This window comes from Onychostoma macrolepis, chromosome 23, assembly GCF_012432095.1.
Source record: "Onychostoma macrolepis isolate SWU-2019 chromosome 23, ASM1243209v1, whole genome shotgun sequence".
In the NCBI taxonomy this organism is placed as follows: domain Eukaryota; kingdom Metazoa; phylum Chordata; class Actinopteri; order Cypriniformes; family Cyprinidae; genus Onychostoma; species Onychostoma macrolepis.
In genome coordinates this window covers 5,379,526-5,399,709 of record NC_081177.1, presented here as the reverse complement: position 1 = coordinate 5,399,709, position 20,184 = coordinate 5,379,526, and the positions used below count along the sequence as shown (strand labels likewise).

General features: G+C 33.3%; 1 pseudogene; it reads right to left on the bottom strand.

The window, feature by feature from the left end:
* Window positions 1-1,600: 1,600 nt before the first annotated feature.
* Window positions 1,601-12,100, bottom strand: LOC131532153 (protein-glutamine gamma-glutamyltransferase K-like; annotated as a pseudogene).
* Window positions 12,101-20,184: the final 8,084 nt, after the last annotated feature.

The window sequence follows — 20,184 nt, the reverse complement described above, 5'->3', positions numbered from 1 at the left end:
TTGTTTGTTTTAGCAGGGTGGGCCCAGGCTTCGTGTTCAGCTTTTCCAGTATCCACACTAAGCTCCACAGCGTCCAGAGCTAAGAGTCAGTCAGTCAGAGTCAGAGATTATTGTCATTTTGTTTATACATCCTGTACACAGAGAAACGAAACAGTGTTCTTCTGGGGTCATAGCGCTGCATAAGACAGCAAATGACAAGGACAACAAAAACAAAAACAAACTGTAGCTACATGGCTTAAATTATATTAAATAGGTTCTGTGTTCATCTGCTTCTCTGCTCTTTTTACATAGACTATCACTCTATATAGACTATCATACAACTTAAATATAAACTTCTATCTACTACTTAATATATACTATCATTTATTACAAAATATTACAATATCTTATTTGTAAACATCATGCGTTTTTCACTCATTACAGTTAATGTCATGAAATTAGCAAACTAAGCCAGTAGTAGTAGTACTGACAGTCAAACATGGCTGAACGCATAAAAAAAAGGAGGATCCGATTGATTCAAACTCAAACTCACTAGCAAAAAACAGGTCAAAAGATCTATTCATTTTCGCTTCAGCATCGCTTGTAATGATTTTAAAAAGCTTGTATGGGTGAAATGGAGCTTTTAGAATCAGTCAAATTGAAGATTCGTCAAGATTCGTGAAACGCACTTACGAAGACCTGATCTGAAATTATGGTTCGCGAATCATTATCGGGACTTTCGCAAATTATTTGATTCAGATCGGAACTTTGGAGCACGTACCGCTAATCATTTGATTATATCGAAACTTTTGAGCGAGTTCACGAATCATTTAATTTAGATCAGAACTTTGGAGCGCGTAACGTTCTTTCTTTCTTTATTAAACAGCACAAAACATAAAACCATTAAAGCAGTACAGTTATAAAACAAAACAAAGAAAACAGAGCGAAAAAGAGAGATGGCTTTATTATAGTAAAAGTGTTTTAGTGTTTTGTATTAATTACCATTTGTATAATATAATAAAAAGAGGTTTAGAGCTAGTAAATGTTTGTTTATATATGTGAAATTTAGCTAGCAGGAAACACAAATTAAGTAAGTTATATTTTGCTAGGCCTATATTCTCTTTTGAGTAAACAATCCAAAGAAAAGATCTTTAAACCCGCTGCTGTAATGTTGGTTTTACATAATCAATATTTTGTAATTATTGTCTGATAATATTTTTATGCTAACATAAAAAGCTCTCTTTATGAATGTTTGCTACCATAGCTATAAATAAACCCTTTAGATTACACAAAACTGTGGTCAAAAGTCTATCAATGCAAAAATGCTCTTATGTCCCCACCTATATCAAAATCAAGCCTACACCCAAGGCTAAAAAAAGAGTTAAATAAGAACTTAAAAAAGAGATGAAAAATAAGAACAAACAGAGATTGAACATTTAAACACTGATGTCACAAGACTAAATAATGGTAAAATCAATTTCTGAGATATACTGTAGATATTTGAAATCAACACACAAACAAACCCAGACAGACAGGATATGAATAAAGCATGAAAGATCTTTATTGTTGATTTACATGAGTTTCATATCAAAGTAAAAAAAATTTAACTCTAAATGACCATTTCATTTTGTAAATATTCTTATATCCTCAAGACAACTGAGAGCTTTAGCAGGCTTCACAATGACAGTGCTTTTTACTTTGGTTTGACCACAATATCAGCGACTCCGTGCACTTGAGTGAGCAGACGGCAGTCCATCGATGCCAGGAGTTTCTGAGGACCAGCGACGGTGGGAACAAACTTCTCCGTTAGTGTAACCGTCGCATGCTTATCCACATCACTGAGAAACACAAATAGATTATAGACTTTCTGGAAGCTTTTCACTCATTTCACTCATATTTATTGAAGTGCAGCTCACACACATGAAGCAAATTTAAAGTGCATGCATGTCGCACCACAAAATGCTCTTAAAAACTGAAAGACTTACCCATACGCGATCTTTCTGACACTCTGCATTCCCAATCCTTCTATACGGAACAAAACATTCCTCAACACTTGTGACAGTGGGTTCTGGAACGTGATCTTGACTGTCAACTCTTTACCCACCACAGCGTCCCCTTGAGGCTGAAACAGTCAAAACACAATCAAAGGATGTAGATTTTTAAATGAAGGACACTTAATTCTCAAATCTCATTTGCATTCCTCATTTGTAATTCAAATGGTACTTTTAGATGCACTGAACCAGGTTAAACATCAACAGATTTGACAGTAAGAAAGATATAAGAAAGTTTTGTGCTTGTTAAACGTCCTAGATAAAGACTAGAGGATCACCGACGACAGTGATGATGAGGTCTGGTGTGCGCAGCCTGAAGTTGAACTGTGTGGCCAGAATCTGTTGGGTCTCGTTGACCCGTCCGGTGACCGCGAGCATCAGAGCGCCCTGGTCCACCAGATGGTTCATGTACTCTTTATACTGCAGAGTCAAAGGAATAGTCTTGGCTGAAGGGAGAGAAAAGGAACATGGCATTAATGATTATAATGAAATATTTCAAGGTAATTTTGCACAGTACTCCAGTCCATTTTGCTCACTGCCCATAATCTCAAACAGGACTGCAAATTCAATTAATCCCTCAAACATGTGCACCAGCTTGAGTACTTTGTTTTGTTTTGTGTGTATGTGTTTTCCCTCTAAAAAAAACACTAAATTTAAGGAAAACAGATGCAACATTAACATTAACTGGGATCCATAATCCATAAAGTTGATCAAATTGTTGTTCATATACAGAAATATTCTATTTAAAAGTAAACATTACCACTTTTAGATGCACAACATTTTATCATCTTAACTTGTTTTCCTTATTTACACCTAAAAATTCAAAGAAGTACCTTGGGGGTACATATTATGACTCTGAGGTACTAATTTGCACCTTTTAGAGGTAAATAAGGCACATATATGTTCTTTTAAGGGTATAAAGGTACAATTTGTGAATTAAATTGAACACCAACTACAAGCACGTCTCATCATCAAGTGATTTTTGAGAAATGCAGCAACTAATTCAGACATTTTGGGGCACAATAACCAGAAAAACGTCTCTGGTGGGACTGTAAAACTCCACTCACTCTCTTGCGGTTTAAGGGTGAGAGGAATCTGGTCCTTCTTCACAGTATTTTTCAGCACGCCGGTGTAGTACATGACCATCACCTCATACAGCAGACTGGCCGTGCGCTGACTTGAGCTTTTGTTCTTCAGAACGATGGAGAGTTTGGCATCTTCACCGATACGAGGCCCTGCCCGTCCATGACGATCTCAACGCTCACGTCATTGCCAGTGGGGACGGATACAAAGTCGGTTTGGAGCCAAGCGACTGGCCCTTTCCACGGCAGTGCGCTCCTCCCATGAACCTGACGGACATGATTAAACAGAAAAGAGGAGTGTGAGCTGCTGCTTTTTGGAGTATTATCTCTAAACCCATTGTTCCAAAGTGTGCTGCTTACATAGGGATCCAACTCAAGTTATCAACATAAATTGCTGCTTCCAATGTTTTCTAATTTTCAGTTTCCTACCCTTATGAAAATTAACCATCGTTTTATTATAGTAAAAAGTGTAGTAACCATGTTTTTTGGCATATTGATTACCATATATATTCACAATTTTAATACCATGGTTTAACTATGGTTAGTGAAGCAAAACCATATTTAATTTGTGGTTACTATGGTTTAACTATAGTAACCCTTTTTTTATCTGGAGAAAAAACCATGGTTAATTTTTGTAAGGGTATTTTATGAATTAGTTTTTAATTTTAAGATTTTGTCATGAATTCTGTGCATTTTAAGTTCATATATTATGTGGTATATTATCTGTTTTTATGTGAAGTACTGTGCTTGTTGTAATGTTGTTATTATTGTAAATCACTTTGAGTTGGATTTCTTGCATCAGTGATATTATCCTTAACTAAAACTAAAACTAAAACCATAAAAATATTTTTATTGACTTGAAATGAAATAAATGTTAATTGAAATAAAATAAAATAATAAACAAAGCAATTCCAACAGGGTCCTCACACCATAGGTGCTCGGGCCCTAAAAATAAAAAATAAAAATAATTTCAGCTAGTAATTTCATATTTTAGTTCAACTTGAAATACTAAAATGACTAAATACAATTTCAGATTTTCAGTACAATTTTGGACCAGATGAAAGTATTTTCTTACCTTCTGGGTATTTGTAGAGGTGTGTGATGTCCACACGAGCATCAGATCCTACAGCTTTAGTACTGATGCACTGACCGATGGAGCTCTTCTCCACATTAACCTGACTGAAGCTTCCATCGGGTTTCTTCTGCCAGTAGATCTTATCACTGTTCACCTGAGACACACAGTGAAGTCATTTCAGCCTTTCAGAAGATGTTCTGAATAAAGTGCAAAGTTCAAAATGTCACCAGACACAAATGAGGGTGAGAAGAGGTTCATATGAAACACTCACTTCGGCAAAGACAAACGGAGTGTCGAATTTCAGGTTGACTTGTCCGTTGCGGACAGCGGAGACAGAAGTGGGACCGCAGCGGTACGAACCCTGGCTGGGCTCCTGAGGGGTCGCGTCCACCACCTGCCACCCGCCGTAACCAGCAGGGAGGTCCGGACGGCTCATCCAGGACTCGTTCCACACGTGGAAGTTCCTACAGAGAAAGTTTATTGAAAGCGTTTATTGTTGGTCTGCAATTTGCAAAAATAAAGCAGAATAGGCCTAAAACAAGACCTGAAAGGTTTTTTTTCTTCTTCTTACAAATAGTGAATTGAGGCACTTTACCTTAAAAAAACAAACAAAAAAAAAACAACAACAACAAAAAAACAATCATCTAAATATTATAAGGGCAGTTTGCAGGAAATTATTAAATAAACATTTAGCAAATATACTAAAAAAATAACTTTAAATAATAACTGATGATACATTTCTATATTCCAAGAAATTTCAAGAAATTAAGTTATTGCTTAATGTTCTAAAGCTAGCCATTTTTCATGCTAGGTTATTATTATTTTTTTGTTTGTTAAATATTAGTTTAATGAACATATTTATTAGCACCCAAAAAAGTAATAGTAATGGTAATATATCTATAATTTCAATAATATAATATTATAGCTTTTATAAATATTTTAAATTAGTTTTGTGTGTTTTTTGTAATTTTTAATTGTTGTTTATTTTTTTTTAATATGTCTATAAAGTTTTTGATTAATTTTATTTCAGATTGTCATTTTAGTACTTCAAGTCAAACTAAAAAAATAGAAATGTTGATATAACTATGACATAAAGCATAGTTATGTTATTTTTTGTTAACATTTATTGTATTTCAAGTGATTTTTTATGGTTTTACTTTCAGTGAAATATAATAACCCTGATATCATGTTAATGTAAAGTGTCAGTAATGATGGCTGTATATGAGAACTGTCAGTTCATTGATCGTCAACATTGAATTGATAGTCTTCCAAGCATAAGTTTTGCTGATCAGAGAGACTAAGTATAACATAAACCTGAAACTGATGCCATTAATGACAATAAAATATCGTACCAGACAGAATCGCTGGTCTTGTCTTTGATGATTTCCAGCTTCTCATCAATATAAATGTCTGTGGTCAAGGAAAGGTCCGTGTCGTGAGCCGAGTTGAAGTTGGTCACACAGCGGGTGGGAATACCAAGACATCTTAACACTGAGAGAGAATGTTATTTAGATAACATTTTCTTCCTAAAAACATGATAGAAATGTATTTTTAATAGAGTGATAAAAAGAGAAATCCAAACGTACCGGTATTGGTGACTCCTGCATAGACCCAGCACTGGGCGAATTTGACAGGCTTCCCTGAGCTTTCGTAATACTGTCTCAGGATATCACCGCTGCCGCTCCAGGCGGTGGGAGACGTCCCACCCTCATAGCTGTCCTTCCAGTTACCCATCAGAACACCGTAGTCATCGTTGGAGTTCACCTGTCACAGAAGAACAGAAAAACTTCTCAAAAACAGGTGCTTTTCAGCTCTTTAATCACTTTTCTGTTCCTCACAAGAAAGACAGTCTACATGTTGTTTTGTGTCCTGTATGAACACAAAAGGTTCGCATGAACCTAAAACTACCACATGCTGGCTACTGTAATTCACCTTCTCAAATCATATACATGATTTCTTATGAATCCATGTGAATGTGACTCACCAGAGCAGATACCATTCTGGACACGATCACTGGATCTCTCCATTCAGTCATAGCAACCTGACCTCTCTCCAAAATGAACAGACACGCTTCCAGGATATCCTGTTCAAACTGATAAAACAAATGCAAAATAAAAAAAATCATAATAATGGAATTGATCAATTGGAAATAATTTTATTATATTAATAATAAAAATAATTAATATTATTGTAATTGTTAATTTGTTTTTGTTTATTGTTATTGTTGTTACTATTATTATTTGTTATTTCCATTATTATTATTGTTCTTATTACTTAATTATTAGATTTATAGATGATAATAAATATGAAAAAAACAATTGCATGGCAATGATGACGATGACGATGATATTGATGATGATGATGATGATGATGGTGATGATGAAATTAACAATAATAATAATAATAATAATAATAATAGCAACAACAATAATAATAATAATTATAGAAATATAGATAATAATAGAATCTGTTCAAACCGATAAAAATGCATAATAATAATACATTTAATTAATAAAAAACAATATTCACAACAACAATAATAATAATGAAGATACTACTACTACTACTAATCATCATCATCATCATCATATTACATCATAGAATTATAGATAATAATAGAATCTGTTCAAAACTATAAAAATGCATAATAATAATAACGATAAATACATTTAAAAACAATAATAATCATTACAACAACAACAACAACAATAATACAATTATAGATAATAACAGATCTGTTCAAACTGATAAAATTATAGCATAACAATAATAATTATTATTTTTATTATTTGCAAATTCAAACTATAATAATAAAAATAATAATAAAAATCACTGTTTCCACACCTGGGCAAAATTCCATGTTCTGGTTCCAATTTGCTGCTCGGTTCCGTAGTAAATTCTGCCCATGCTATTCAGGATATACTCTTTCCTTTCTGATTCGTCATCCAGATACACGGCATCATCTGAGGAAAGACAGATGAATGTAGTGCTACTTCATTAATGCAAATGAGGGAAAAGTGAGTGTGATTGTCCTGCATTGACTCTGTACCTTCACACCAGGGGTTGAAGAGCATGTATAAATCGTTGGGGCTGCAGGGGAACAGCAGCTTGCCCTTCGGTGAGAAAGACTCCACCGTCACCTTGTAGCAGCCGATGGAGGCGGTGGGAAGTGTGTTGACCGCCAGCCGCACACGTTTGTCTTTCTGCTCCACGATCTTCATCTCCCAGCGGCCGTCTTCCAGGATGTCCACTAACGGGACAGAGATGTGAATCCCAGTGCTACTGCTGAAGATGGGCTCTGTGTCAAAAACACAACAAAGACATGGAAACCCACTGTCAGAAGAACACATCTTAATGATTTAGCTTCAATTGAATCATCTGTCAGTGACTCGGCTGGAGATCCATTAAGAAAGGAGACTCAAGGAGCAGCTGGATTAGACGGATTAGGTCACATAATCACTAGTCCTGGTCAAAACCCAAGCACTTCATGACTCACATCCATCACAAATGAATCCAGATGAAAAACATAGCACGAAAAAAACTGCATGTTTTATGAGCTTCCACATAGATATCCAACAAAACACCAGTTAAAACAAGATCAAATAATTTTAAATGCACCTAATTGCCTGATTATGATTGTGGTTCTGATTTTTTTTTTTTTTTTTTTTTTAATACTGAATGCATATGATATGGGCTGATTATTTTAATTCAAGTTGCTCCTCTGATACTGATTTTATTTCTGATTCTAATTTAATTCTGATTTTGAAACTATTTTTATAATACTTATTTTTATAATAGTATCTTAATTTGATACTATTATAAAAGTAATATTGCAATCCTGAATTAGTTTTTATTTGTATTAGTTTTTATATATTTCATTTTTATTTTAGTTAAAGTTTTAGTCATTTTATCATTTTTGTTTTTTTTAAATATGCGTATATAGTATGTATTCATTTATATTTCAGTTTTAGTTATTTAATACAGCAGCAAGTTGAAGTATACAAAAATGAGAAATGTTGCATTGGCTATAGTAGCTGAAATAAAATAAGTTCAATAAAAATTGTAAACATTTTATTTATTCCAGCTTATTATTCTATTTATTTATCAGCAAAGTTTTTATTTATTTTTTTATTTTTTTTAATTGTTTTAGTTTTATTTAACTATTAATACCCCAGATTTTGATTTTGATTTTGATTTTGTGCTGATTCTGCTGATTTCTTTCTGATTTAGGTTCTTCTGCTACTGATTTTAACAGTAATTCTGATTGTAGATGTTTTCACAGCTATCTGTAGAGAAATGTTGCTCAACACATCCCTAAATCCAATTATTCAACAAAAAACATACTATCAGAGGTGCTTGTACTTGTTATCTTGCTGAGATGTCTGACCTTTTAGTATGTGTCAAATTAAGATTTTAAAGATAAAATGAGTCATTTCTGAGCACCTCGTGAGTTGAAATGGAAAAATAATGACTGTTGTCAAACAGGTTGTGTGAACGCAGCTCACTCACCTAACTTCAGCTGCAGCTGCAGACTGTCAGATTTTGGGTTGAAGGGTCTGGAGAACTCGATCCACATCTGGAAGGTCTGTCCTCTGCGGATGATCAGGTTGTCGCTGAAGTAAGCGTCTGTGTGATGCTCGCGTCGGTTCGGCCCATCCTTGGATTCCAGGAGGTCGACGGAATGAACCGTCAGAAGCATGTCTGTGAATGAGAGGAGAAACGTTTACATCTCCCTGAAAGCATCAAATCTCAGTGTTTTCCCAACAGTAGTGAACTCTTTTTATGTAAATGAACTGCACTAGTCTCCTCATCCTCTTCCTCCTCACCTGATGCCGACGGGGTCTCAGCTGCAGGAGCTCTGGCAGTGGGCCCTCCAGACATTTCTACAAGTAGGCTGAAGGATTGATAGAGAGAAAAAAAAAACTAAATATGTTAAATGCTTTTTCAATCAATCAATCAATCAATCAATCAATCAATCAATAAAAAATATAAAATTAGATGAATAAATATATATTCTATTTCTAATATTTTAATAAATTCTAACAAATAAATTAAACTTTGAACAAAAACTAAACACACACACACACACACACACACTGAAGGATTAGGTCCCAACCTATCCGATATGCAATTTCCTGACCGGTCCTCTAACAGGAACGAGAAGAAAAGGTCAGACAAAATAGAAATTGACCAAGTGGTCCGAACTTGACTGAGCCAGGACGGTCACCGGGGGAAAGTACCTAAAACTTCTAACAACATCTATCCAAACAAGAGGTAATTATGCACTTGTTGATTGTGAGCTACATATGGATGATGGAGATGTAAATTATGAGTTTTAGACCTTTATACCGGTACATAAATGCAACAACACACATGCATATAATAAAATGCAATAAATAAAAATTGTGAATAAATAAAAAATTAACAAATACAATTCTAATAAATAAAAACTGAATATGTTAAATGCTTTTCAATCAATCAACAGAAAATAGATATAAAAACCTTAATATTTTTCTGATTCTAATATTTTAAACAATTCTAATAAATAAATACAAATTTTAATACAAATAATTTGTGTGTGCTTATAATAAAAATGTAATAAATAAATAAAAATCTGAATAAATAAAAATGTAATAAATGCAATTATAATAAAAACATAAATAGAACTTCTAATAAAATGCAAATGAAATACAAATATTAAATAAATAAAATAAATTTTACTGCTTTTAATTATTTATTTAAATTTCACATCCTTCTATTTAATATTAAACAAGATGTTAACAAATAAGTAAACAAGATTGAATAAAGAAATAAGATAGAATGAATGAATGAATGAATGAATGAACGAATAAAAAAAATATTTAAAAATTATAAAATATAAATAAGGTTTGTAACTTTGGATAAAAGTGTCTGCCAAATGAGCAAATATAAATGTAAAATAAATATATTTAATTATTTATTTAAATTCCTCATCTTTGCATTTAATTCCAGGTTTACATTAGATTTGATCTTGAGTCATAAAATACTTGGTTCACCTACACTAGCAGAGGAAAGTTTGGACGTACTTGATTGAATGTAAGTTCATCAAGATTTAAACAAACTTTTCATCCGAAGGCTTCTGCTTACATGCTGTTTAAGTTTAATTTTCTAGACAAATATCAATTGTGCCTACATACGATTTCTTTAGTCAAGCCAGACAGAGAAGGAAGTGTTCCTAGAATGCACATTCAGCACTTTAAAGTTATTAACATATGGAACATTGTCATAGTAAAGAATCAGCAGATGCATTCAAACATCTAAATTGCTGGTTTTCAAATACTTCAACAAGTCTTCTACTGTTATGTTTCCTCAATGAAATGTCATGGCAAGGCCTGCTGACCAATCATTTGAACTCATGATTATCTCATGTATAATAAATTCATATAGCGATTAATGACAAACTCTTTGTCTTTGTGACTGTGAGCATTGCTTCTTTGTGTACAGCCAATACCGGGAAAACAGCTATTTTTAACGCTCCAAAAGCGGCACCTAGTGGCAAAAAGTGGACGGGCAATATGCTACTGTTTCAAGTTGATGTCAACATGAAACAGCTTAAGATTCGTTTTAAAAACGACTCGTTTCAATTATTCAGAGTCTACTCCTTCTTACAACAACAACAGACAATAACTTTATAGACGGTGCACTTTCAGATTTAAAACTTTGCAGGATATTTTCATTCACTTAGAGCTGTGTTACACACTGCATGAAAGGTAATTTTCAAAAATCCATAATAGGGCATTTTAAAAATAAAGGTTCCAAATAGGAATTTTCAGAGTGGTGTCATAGAACAGGGGTGTCAAACTCAGTTCCTGGAGGGCCGCAGCCCTGCAGAGTTTAGTTCAACCCTGCTCCAACACACAAACCATGTAGTTTTCAAATAAGCCTGAAGGACTTGATTGGATCAGGTGTGTTTAATTAGGGTTGCATCTAAACTCCGCAGGGCTCTGGCCTCCAGGAACTTTCCATTATGGAATGGAAAGATTCCATGGATGTTAAAGGTTCTTCAACGAATCCATGATGCCAATGAAGAACCTTTATTTTTAAGAGCATATAATAACTTTAATTTTTAAATAATCAATAAATAGGTCTCAATGTCAAGCATATTTAAATATAAATGCATATATAAAAATATATGGATCGAAGTTTAATGATGTTTTAAATTATCCTGTTTTGTAGTTTAACTAAGCTTAATCGGTTTTATATGAAGTATGTTAGAAATAATGTTGACAAGGCTTATGATGACCTAAACACTGAAACGTTTACAGTTTTGTTCTCATCTATATATTCTGAAGGTTTTTATAGAAGCCTGGTTTTACAACATATTATTCCTAAAAAATTTATTAAAACTAACTGTTGATAGTTAGTTAGAAATGTTCTGTCACGGAGTGAAAATAAATATCCAAAATCCTTCTATAAAAACATTTGACAATCAACAAAATGAAACAAAAAATTTGAACTTGGCTTTGTCCAGTGTTCAGATTCATTTTCTGGAAATGCAAGTTAGTGCATATTGAACTACATAATGCCTTATTTGCATATACTTCAACATAGCATATGAGAAAACTAGCACATTATAAATTTTGCAATTCTTAATTTAAGATATTCACCTGTTGTTTTGCCTTAATGCAACAATGGTGCTATATATATTTTCACTATATTCATTTTGAATAAACTCGAGCTGTTGATCAATTAAGCGTAATGTTTATTATGAATTCTTAACAAAAAGTTATCATAAATGCAATATTTGTTACCTGTGTGTCGGTGAAGTTCAGGTGCTCTGACAGACCGTCTGGTGTTTGTTCTGGTGAATGTTTGGCATTGAAGCACCTGCTCGCAGCTTTTATTTAAGTGTGTGTTGACACTCCTCCTTCATTACGGCTGATGAACAACATTCATGACACTTACAATCCAGAAAAGTGGATCTCTTCCTTCTGTTATTGAATTGAAAATTTTCCAAGAAAAACAAATCATCATGAATCATGAGCATCAGAATCAGATCAAAATATATGAATCACAAAAAGCAATTAAGTCATACAAACGCCATGACAATGAACACATTTCTGCTGCCTGAAAGCAATTACAAATTTGATCAACAAGAATATAAACCTTAAAAATGGCATATTATTATTATTGTTTTTGTTGTTAAGTATGCAGAAATGTCAATATAATAATAATAATAATCTGTTTAACAAGAGTATAGGCATTATTATTATTGTTGTTGTCATTTCTGATGCCTTATAAATTTGAATACTACTCCTAACGTCATTTTAAATAATAATAATAATAATAAATTTGATTATTGTAAACAATAATAATTTTGTAATATGTATATATATATATATATATATATATATATATATATATATATGACCGTTATTATTATTGCCATTTTTGAAGCCTTATATATGCTAATGCTGTAATTTTAATAATAATAACAATAATAATAACGTGCAATTTTAAGGCCTATATTCTTGTTAGAATTATTATTATTATTACTGCTTTTTATTAATAACAATTTCTAAACATGGTAAAAAAAATTTTTTTTTCATATCACTTATAAACTTTATTTTTATTTTTTATAACAATTATTGTTGTTTTGTTTTGTTTTTTTACTAATGTTAATATTGACTTTATATCTACTTAAAAGTGAAGTACATTATTTCTGCTCCACTAGAGTCACTGTACAAAAATCACAGAGGTATGTACCGTTTCACATATTTCTGTAATATTCTTCACCATTTTGTAGTATAAAATGGTGCATATTAAGGCCTAGATATATCTATATTGGCATATCTAACCTTTTGAACCTTCACACCCAAATAACAAATGCGCACATATTAATATTAATCAAACATGCTTCCATAAAGCCCTCTGATGTCTTACATAAGGTGACACAGAAGAAGAAAAACCTGACACATTTCACAAAAACACTAAAAAAAAAAGTGAAAAGGAGGGATGATATTAGTATGAAGAAACAGAAAAGAGGTGTGTGTGTTCTCTCATTTTGTGTCATTATTGTCATCAGTCTGGTATAATAAGAGCTGAGTGTGTGTGAACGGGTGAGTCGATCTGGGTTATGCTGTCATATTCATAACAATTACACAGATGTTTATCAAACTCTTTCAGGCCAAATGATTGACCGCTTTACAAGAGTAGTTATATCCAATACTCCACGTCAAAGATGATTTATGACCATGATTTATGACCGGATTTATGAGCACCCTGTCAGCGTTGATTGACAGGTTGTCATATGTCAAATGTATACCTGGGTAGATTTCTGACCTGATTTATGGGTATATGACCCCTCTGTCACCCTGACTGTCACGTCACCGGGGTCCTGTCAGCCCTGACTGACATGACAGTATGGGGTTTTTAAATCAAAAGATCTAAACAGATGACATTTGTTGGATTTATGAGTGGATTTACGTTGTTTTTATCACTCACCTGGTGCCATGGGGTTTTTATGGCGTTCCTTCCTGGCCTGTAGCTAACGCTCAGTCTTGGAGGTGTTGGGCCTCTTCTTGGTTCTGTAAAAAATGGCTGAGCAAAGAATGTGTATTGCCACCTTATGTTTGTTTGATCTGTATGTTATATGTTAATGCCTAGTCAGGGGGGTCTTCCTGGTTGTGGAAAAAGTGGCTGAGTAATGGGTGATGTGGTGGCTCCTTAAGAGGACCAATGTTTGTTTGATTTGTATGGCATATGTTATTGTCTAGACACCAATTTGTTCCTACCGGCTTGTCTACATCCGCCTCTGAATAAGGAAGATTGTCAGGACATCGGCTTTTCCAGGTATGGATCAAGAAAGGTGTCATGTCTGAGGGTAGTTCTTTGTTTTTGGGGGGATGGAAGGCATCCAAACACGTGCCTAATGTCAAACCCCTAAACGGTTCAGTTCTGCTTGATCTATAGGCTAAATGTTGATAGCTAAGACATCACTGTTTTGATTGTATGAAAACTGAAACATAAATTAAAGAATTCACCAATTGATGAAAATTTTTATATGCGTCTGAAAAGGTGCTATGTCCAGGCAAGTTTTTCTTTATCATCTCAACGTGTGTATGCTAACACCTCTGTAGAATCAGAACAACCTAATCTGTAGGTTGAATAGATAAACTTATGAGAAGCAGTCTTAAGTTAAAAATTATTCAAACCGCCAACTATCCATTTACTTCTGACAGTGAAGGTGATTGTGGGGTCTAACTGACAGCGGACGACAGTATCCTCTTTGTGCTTGTGTTAATGGCTTTACAGCATTCACTCATATAGATGTGCACAGAATCATGCTTTAGTTCAGTTCAGTTCATTTTATTTATAAAGCACAATAAAACAACAATGGTTGACAATTGTGCTAAACGACATTGTTTAAATGAAAAGTACATAACATGATATGACAAGACAAACAAATAAACATTTTAAATAAGCCCTGCTTTAGACAAATAATCAACACTTTGGCTGATTATTTGGACTATCTCTCTCTCTCACACACACACACACACACACACAAATTTGAGTATACAAAATTTTAAGTATGAGCAAAAATGTTGTTTTACTTTTGTTGTTATTTAATAAATGTTTTCATTTGAATCTAGCCCGTAGATAGTATGTGTACTGTAAAGGAACAAATATACATTTCACTTAAAACTTCTCAGTAAAACAATTACACCTACGGTTTGAAACATGTTTAAAAGGTTTTAAACACATTGTGTGTCACTAAAGCAAGTCATGCTTAACAATTATGTTTAACAGCCACAGGGAATACATGTCGTTTTCTAATGTTCATGAAAACTTTATTGCTGTACATTTCTCACCTAGAACACAAAACTTGTACATTTTGACTATTTTCTAGGTATCATGTCATTTTAAACGGTTTACTAAAAGATTAAAGCACCAGCATCTGTGCTTTTCAAAATGAAAGAGATATAAAATATAAGGATGTTTCAACTATTATCATCATTTCCTTTTGACCCTAATAAACTGGTAATGAATTTACTATGACAATCGATACAAAGTAGGCTACAGTTCTCGTACTATGTGTGTAAATAGCTGTGCTAAAACATTTATGAGTATTTTTGCATGCCAACAGATTTTGTCAGGGATGCGTCTCATCTAAGAATCACAGTGTTTTGTAAATAATTAAATTTTTTTATTTTTTTATTTTTTTTACATTACTAGATTTAGTCATATTATCAAGGTTTCAGATGGCTGTTCACAATTTTTTGTTGGACTGTGTATGTTTTTAGGTGAAGACACCTCTTTGTGAGCTGTCATCATAACAGGAATAAATGAAAATCTTTTTGAGAAATTTCTTTTAGTGCAACTTTGTGTCTGTCCATGATGTGCGAACACACGAAACATCAACACGAAAATTAAGTCTTGCTCTTTTACCCTTAAAACTATTACAACTGAAATAAATCAAACTATTGCACTGAAAGCTGCACATTCATTTAAGTTTGAGCATGTTAAAATGTCCACACTCTTGTATTGATAAATTTAATCCATAACCTTTCATACATTCAAGAGACCAAATCTCTAAGAAAGAGTGTATAGTAAGACAAGAAAATGTTCATAATGCATATAGAATTCGGAAAATCTGTTTCATAAACAATTGTGAAAGGATGACTGGATTTAGTCATCTTGCTCAGATAGCAGATGTCACAATTCACATTTCGTTTGTTCGGCTGTATTTGTTTTAAGATTCCTCCATAGCTCATGCTAATCCTTGCATGGGAAAGAGAGCATGACGAGCACATACTTATTAATTTAAGAAAATGATTGAACATTTGACTGAACTTTTATTATTTTGACAAAGCTCCATTTCAAATTATTTCCTCGAGGTGTTTGTCCACAGAATCTTTTTCAACACAACGACATTAAACATTAAAGAATGTCATCAGTCACTGTCGCCATCTTCTTTGACTCAAATAAAGCAACATCTCAGTTGTACGCAAGCATCTACAATGTGTGCATGTATTAAACCTCTTTGTTTCTCCACTTCTGTCATATTTATTTGATGTAATGCAAACATATTTTGAGAACTATGATGTTCAACGCTTTTGTAAATGTTATAGAAAGAATTCAAACATAATCTTTACATAGGAATTATCTTTGCGCAAAGCAAATTGACTAAAAATCATTGAATTACAAAATGCAAAAATGTATACATGTAAGAAAAATTGCTATAATGCATACAGAATACAGAAATCCTCCTCTTGATCTATTGTGACTGACATTTTACTCAGACGATCAGGATTATGGACGACGCGGCTCACATTTTGTTTGTTGGACTGTATATGTCACTACTATGACTGTACTGTAGGTGAGGCCTTCTCTCTGAGAGCCATCAGCATTCAGTGTTTACAGAAATAAATGAAAATTAAGAAAATTTCTTGAGAGTGTTTGACTAAGTCGGTATTTCTTTTTAGGACGATTATTCATCTATTTGATGTGAGACCCCATTAAGTATCGACACAAAAATTAAGGCATGCTGTTTTACACTTATCTTACCATTGTGCTCAAAGCTACACATTCAGTAAAGTTTGAGGTCGTACACAGTCTTGAAAAGGTATATTGATCATGATCATCTGGGTATATTTTTGTAAATGTTGTTTTAAATTACTTTTTTCTAGCGCCACTACATCTAGAGCTCTTGTTCAGATGTGCACATTTTAGTTTTCATCCTCGTTTCAACATTTCAGCTTGAGATTAAAGCGTAAGTAATGTGACTGCAATTAAGAACCATGACATTATACTACATTCCCTTTGAAAAGGTTATAGACATAGTCGTTTATACAGGAAATATGTTTGCCCAACAGAAATATGTATCAGTATAACAAATACCTAATACTGAAATCCTCTCTTCTAAATTTGTTAAAGTTTTAATGCTGATTTTGATGGCCTACCCCACTAGCTGATACCACTCTATACTTTTTCATTGTTTTTAGATGAAGACTATTCTCAGAATCTGGTCAATCATGTCGCGAGTGTTTGCCGGAAAATATGAACAAATACATTATAAGAAAATAAAAGGATAGTCCTTCTACAAGAGATTGTTTAAACTGAGATTGTGATGTACTGTAGAGCTTTTCTGGTCTGTCTACAAAGCGGCCACGAGACACACAGATCTTACAGTTTCTCTGTTACATGTACATCTATTTCATATAGAACACAAAGTTGCACATTACAAGTTGAAGATGGTGTGGAAACACTATTTTCTTTGTACGCGTCTCTAAACATGACTTTAATAAATAAATCACAGATGTCATGTAGTTAATTCATTGAAAGGTGCATGTTTTTGACCATTTTAGATGGTCTGCACCAGCACACAGACACACGTTTTAGGTATTTATCTGACCAAAAGATTTGATCCTGGGGAAACACGCACAACAGCAGCTGTGTGTTGTCATGATTGTCTTTATAACTGATCCACTTTTATTAAAACAATGCGGCATGAAGTTACTGTATTCAACAGCACAGTCCCTTGAAATATTGTAGTATATATATATTTTTTTCCCTTCTAAATATCATGTATTTAGCTTAAATATTAGTTGTTAAGTGTTTACAAAGTTGTCATACCTGTTGTTGAATTTTATAACATATTTCACCAAACCTAAAGGACTGAAAAATAGGTTTAGCTTAAGTCCACATTTCAGTTGTTAGCCTGAAAATGCAAGTGAACTGAGATTTCATACTGAGATAATCTACAGAACGTAAAACAAGCCCACAGTTTTGGATTCTAGCTTATGTTGAATATTGTTTGTTACAGTTTCACAGGTTTAACACCTCATTACTTGAAGACACGTACTGTATAAATCACAAAGTTTTTCACCGTAGTAGGCCGACTCTGAAACCAGACCAAAAAATAAATAAATTTGCTTGAGACTTAGCTGTATGAAAATTGTTGTGTTTTTTCTTTCTATGATTTGTTCGTGTTCATCATATTCGTCAATATTTATGTGGATTTCCTTGATTTAATAAAATATTTAACTAAATGTTTGGGTAATGTGTGTGAGTATAGAATGTGGCACAAGGATCTTTGAAAAAATGTTATCCTAAAATATCCATGTAACACTCGGAATCATTTAAGATTGAGAATAATAATACAATTAACAAATTAACATTTTACAGGAGATGTGAATGTGAGTTCTTGGCTGATTTGTACATTATTAAATTAAAATAAATCTATTAGAAATTGTCATAAACTGAAGGTGTAAACAAAAACACTGTGCATTTAACAGCGAGATACTTTTAACGGCTTGTTCGCAAGAAAAACATAAGATTGTTGTGAGATATAAACCGCAAAGTTTTTCATAGCGTTACGCTTTGAAACCAGAACCGTTTTTTAAGTTTCCATGACTTTGTTCGCTCTTCACCTTTAGGTTTGGTGAAATATGTTATAAAATTCAACAACAGGTATGACAACTTTGTAAACACTTAACAACTAATATTTAAGCTAAATACATGATATTTAGAAGGGAAAAAAATATATATATACTACAATATTTCAAGGGACTGTGCTGTTGAATACAGTAACTTCATGCCGCATTGTTTTAATAAAAGTGGATCAGTTATAAAGACAATCATGAAAACACACAGCTGCTGTTGTGCGTGTTTCCCCAGGATCAAACCTTTTGGTCAGATAAATACCTAAAACGTGTGTCTGTGTGCTGGTGCAGACCATCTAAAATGGTCAAAAACATGCACCTTTCAATGAATTAACTACATGACATCTGTGATTTATTTATTAAAGTCATGTTTAGAGACGCGTACAAAGAAAATAGTGTTTCCACACCATCTTCAACTTGTAATGTGCAACTTTGTGTTCTATATGAAATAGATGTACATGTAACAGAGAAACTGTAAGATCTGTGTGTCTCGTGGCGCTTTGTAGACAGACCAGAAAAGCTCTACAGTACATCACAATCTCAGTTTAAACAATCTCTTGTAGAAGGACTATCCTTTTATTTTCTTATAATGTATTTGTTCATATTTTCCGGCAAACACTCGCGACATGATTGACCAGATTCTGAGAATAGTCTTCATCTAAAAACAATGAAAAGTATAGAGTGGTATCAGCTAGTGGGGTAGGCCATCAAAATCAGCATTAAAACTTTAACAAATTTAGAAGAGAGGATTTCAGTATTAGGTATTTGTTATACTGATACATATTTCTGTTGGGCAAACATATTTCCTGTATAAACGACTATGTCTATAACCTTTTCAAAGGGAATGTAGTATAATGTCATGGTTCTTAATTGCAGTCACATTACTTACGCTTTAATCTCAAGCTGAAATGTTGAAACGAGGATGAAAACTAAAATGTGCACATCTGAACAAGAGCTCTAGATGTAGTGGCGCTAGAAAAAAGTAATTTAAAACAACATTTACAAAAATATACCCAGATGATCATGATCAATATACCTTTTCAAGACTGTGTACGACCTCAAACTTTACTGAATGTGTAGCTTTGAGCACAATGGTAAGATAAGTGTAAAACAGCATGCCTTAATTTTTGTGTCGATACTTAATGGGGTCTCACATCAAATAGATGAATAATCGTCCTAAAAAGAAATACCGACTTAGTCAAACACTCTCAAGAAATTTTCTTAATTTTCATTTATTTCTGTAAACACTGAATGCTGATGGCTCTCAGAGAGAAGGCCTCACCTACAGTACAGTCATAGTAGTGACATATACAGTCCAACAAACAAAATGTGAGCCGCGTCGTCCATAATCCTGATCGTCTGAGTAAAATGTCAGTCACAATAGATCAAGAGGAGGATTTCTGTATTCTGTATGCATTATAGCAATTTTTCTTACATGTATACATTTTTGCATTTTGTAATTCAATGATTTTAGTCAATTTGCTTTATGCAAAGATAATTCCTATGTAAAGATTATGTTTGAATTCTTTCTATAACATTTACAAAAGCGTTGAACATCATAGTTCTCAAAATAT